Below are 4,733 nucleotides of genomic sequence, written 5' to 3' on the forward strand. Positions count from 1 at the left end.
AATTTCTGAGAAATATCCTCTAGCTGGCCTTCAGAGATTTTTTGTGAGAAAGGAAATCCACTCTTTTGCTCTCTAAAGGCTTTATCTATAATTTTCTTATAGTATTATTCTTATTGGTTATAATAAGGATATGTATGCTTACTTTAGCTTTCTTCCTGGAATGGGAATATCAGAAAACTACATGTTCTTTGAATATCATTCTCCACAGTTCCAACACAATGCTTTGTACACTGCAGATGCTCAGTAAGAGCTTTTAACTTGATCGTTTCCTATAACTCCATAAAAGGTAACATTTACCTCATTGTTTTCACATTATGTTGGTTACAAAGTCACAGTTTTATTAACTTATAGGGATCATCTATCTATCATGTAGAGTAGGTAGACAAATATGCTCTAATTTTACATAGCCAAAAAGAAGGAAGAAAACAAATATAAAGGTAATTTATCACTTAACTGTTAGAAAAGTCTCTGAATTTGTATTATCTACCTGTCCTTTTCTGTTACCAACTTTCTTAAATACTGAGAAAAAAAAAATACACACACAAAGCAACAATGATTCCTCTCTGCATTCCAGGGCGAATATTTTCAGACTCAATGGTGTAAGTTTTTTAGCATCAAAGAGTGTTTATTCCTTAAAGTTTCTTTTCAATCAAATTCATCCCAGATGTAATAACCTCACAGTTTGTTTTATTCAATTAGCCTGTTAAGAACAGCAAGTTAGGAGGAGCTAAGATGGCGGAGGAGTAGGCCAGGGAGAACACTTTCTCCCCCACAAATTCATCAAAAGAACATTTAAATGCCAAGTAAATTCCACAAAACAACTTCTGAATGCCGACAGAGGATATCAGGCACCCAGAAAAGCAACCCAAGTCTTCAAAAGGAGGTAAGAAAAAATATAAAAGAGAAAAAAAGGGACAAAAGAGGGAGGGACGGAGTTCCATCCTGGGAAGGGAGTCTTAAAAGAGAGAAGTTTCCAAACACCAGGAAACCTTCTCGCTGCCGATCTGTGCCGAGCCTTGGAAGCACAGAGGGCAACATAACAGGAAGGAAAAATAAATAAACAATTAAAACCCACTCATTGCGAGCCCTACGGTAACTCCCCCAGTGGAGAAGCAGCACAGATGCCTTCATCCGCCATTAGCAAGTGGGGGCTGGGCAGGGAGGTGCGGCGCGGGCTGCATCGCAAGAATCTGGCCTGAATACCCCGACCACTATCTGAGCGAAATAATTTGGGCTAGCAAACCAGACTGTGGGATATCTACCACACGAAAAGCCAGCCCTAAGCTATGACACCGCCAGGCCCGCGCACGGAACAAAGGACTGAACAGAGATAGCCAGCAGCAGACCATCCCCCTCCGGTGATAGGCAGCCAGAGCCGGAAGGGGACAATTGCAGCCCCAGAGAGACATTATCTATAAAACTGTAAGCAGGCTTCTTTGCTAACTAAAACTTCTTGGGGGTCTGGACAGTCAACATCTGCCTGAGAAGGTGTGCCAGTGCACACCTAGATAACCGAGTGGCGGGGAGGCGATAAGTCGCAGCAATTGCATGCGCCAAACACCTCATCACCTGAGCTGCTCGGATCTGGGAAGGGCACAAAACGCAGGCCCAACCGAGAGTCTGCACCTCTGAGGACTGCCCGAGTGCCTGAACCTGAGCAGCTTGGACCTGGGAAGTACAGGCAGCCCAGGGCCGACCACGGATGGTTCCCGGTGGAGCAACCTAGAGCCTGAGCAGCGTGAGCAGAGAGGCTACACGCGCCGTGAACGGGGGGCAGACCCAGTGTGGCTGAGGCACTGCGAGCACACGCCAGTGTTATTTGTTTGCAGCATCCCTCCCTACCTCCCCTCAGCGCGACTGAACAAGTGAGCCTAAAAAAAAAAAAAAAAAAAAAAGTGTCCTCCACCGGACCCTTTGTGTCAGGGCGGAAACCAGACATTGAAGAGACCAGCAAACAGAAGAAGCTATAACAGGGAACCACCTTGGAAGCTACAGGCAATAGATTAAAACTATTAATGGTTTTAATAGTTTTACTACCAACTACATAGGAAGGGGCCTATAGATCTTGAGAAATATAAGTTGGACCAAGGAACTAGCCAAAAATGAACTGAACCCACAATACTCACAACAAAACTGGAGAAAGTCCTAGATATATTTTTACTATTTGTATGATCATTCTTTCTTTCTTTCTTTTTTTAATTATTTTTTTAATTAAAAAAAATTTAAGTCCTCTATTATTCCTTTAATTTCCACTTTTATAATCAATTACTTTGCAAAAAAAAAGACCCTATTTTTTTAAGCAAACTTCATATATATATATATATATATATATTATAATTTTTTTGACTTTTTTTTCCTTTCTTTTCTTTAACATTGTATTTTTGAAATTCCAAACTCTACTCATTTTTAATTTTAGCTTTTTGGTATTTGTTATCAATTTTGTACCTATAGTTTTTTTTTTTTTTTTTAATAATTTCTGTGACCCTATTTATTTTTTCTTTTTCTTTTTCTCTGTTTCTTTCTCTTCTTCTTTTAAATAACATTGTATATCTGAAATTCCAAACTCTACTCTGGATTTTTAATTTATGCTTTTTGGTATTTGTTATCAATTTTATACCTGTATTTTTTTTAATAATTTATGCGACTTTGTTTGTTCTTGTTTGTTTGTTTTTTTCTCTCTTTCTTTTTCTTCTTCTTTTTTTTAACATTGTATTTTTGAAATTCCAAACTCTACTCTAGATTTTTAACTTTTGCTTTTTGGTATTAGTTATCAATTTTGTACCTATATTTTCTGTATAATTTTTGTGACCTTGTTTGTTTTTGTTGTTCATTTTTTCTCTTTCTTTTCCTTCTTCTTTTCTTTAACATTGTATTTTTGAAATTCCAAACTCTACTCTAGATTTTAAATTTTTGCTTTTATGTATTTGTTACCAATTTTGTACCTTTAAGAACCCAATCTTCAGTACCCATTTTTCACTAGGGAGCAAGATTACTGGCTTAACTGCTGTCTCTCCCTTTGGACTCTCCTTTTTCTCCACTAGGTCGCCGGTGTCTCCTCCCTAACGCCTCTCTACTCTACCCAACTCTGTGAATTTCTGTGTGTTCCAGACGGTGGAGAACACTTAGGGAACTGATTACTGGCTGGATCTGTCTCCCTCCTTTTCATTCCCCCCATTTATCCTCCTGGCCACCTCTGCCACCTTCCTCCTTCTTCTCTTCTCTGTATAACTCTGTGAACAACTCTGAGCGGTCCAGTTGTGGAGTGCACATAAGGAAGAGATTACTGAATAGCCCACTCTCTCCTCTATTGATTCCACCTCATCTCATTCGGGTCACCTCTAACTCCCTCCTCACTCTTCTCTTCTCCATATAACGCTGTAAACCTCTCTGGGCAAAACAAGTTTCAAGGCAAGACATACCAAGCAAATTCTCCAACAGCAAGGAACACAGCCCTGAGCTCCTAGATACAGGCAGCCCAAAGTCACCCCAAAACCATAGACATCCCATAACTCATTACTGGACATTTCATTGCACTCCAGAGAGAAGAAATACAGCTCCACCCACCAGAACACCGACACAAGCTTCCCTAACCAAGAAACCTTGACAAGCCACCTGTACAAACCCACAAAGTGAGGAAATGCCACAATAAAGAGAACTCCACAAACTGCCAGAATATAGAAAGGACACCCCAAACTCAGCAATTTAAACAAGATGAAGAGACAGAGGAATACCCAGCAGATAAAGGAACAGGATAAATGCCCACCAAACCAAACAAAAGAGGAAGAGATAGGGAATCTACCTGATAAAGAATTCCAAATAATAATAGTGAAATTGATCCAAAATCTTGAAATCAAAATGGAATCACAGATAAATAGCCTGGAGACAAAGATTGAGAAGATGCAAGAAAGGTTTAACAAGGACCTAGAAGAAATAAAAGAGAGTCAATATATAATGAATAATGCAATAAATGAAATTAAAAACACTCTGGAGGCAACAAATAGTAGAATAACAGAGGCAGAAGATAGGATTAGTGAATTATAAGATAGAATGGAAGAAATAAATGAATCAGAGAGGAAAAAAGAAAAACTAATTAAAAGAAATGAGGACAATCTCAGAGACCTCCAGGACAATATTAAATGCTACAACATTCGAATCATAGGGGTCCCAGAAGAAGAAGACAAAAAGAAAGACCATGAGAAAATACTTGAGGAGATAATAGTGGAAAACTTCCCTAAAATGGGGAAGGAAATAATCACCCAAGTCCAAGAAACCCGGAGAGTGCCAAACAGGATAAACCCAAGGCGAAACACCCCAAGACACATATTAATCAAATTAACAAAGATCAAACACAAAGAACAAATATTAAAAGCAGCAAGGGAAAAACAACAAATAACACACAAGGGAATTCCCATAAGGATAACAGCTGATCTTTCAATAGAAACTCTTTAAGCCAGGAGGGAAAGGCAAGACATACTTAAAGTGATGAAAGAAAATAATCTACAGCCCAGATTATTGTACCCAGCAAGGATCTCATTCAAATATGAAGGAGAAATCAAAAGCTTCTCAGACAAGCAAAAGCTGAGAGAGTTCAGCACCACCAAACCAGCTCTCCAACAAATACTAAAGGATATTCTCTAGACAGGAAATACAAAAACGGTGTATAAATTCGAACCCCAAACAATAAAGTAAATGGCAACGGGATCATACTTATCAGTAATTACCTTAAACATAAA

This window comes from Bos javanicus, chromosome 15, assembly GCF_032452875.1.
Source record: "Bos javanicus breed banteng chromosome 15, ARS-OSU_banteng_1.0, whole genome shotgun sequence".
Lineage (NCBI taxonomy): Eukaryota > Metazoa > Chordata > Mammalia > Artiodactyla > Bovidae > Bos > Bos javanicus.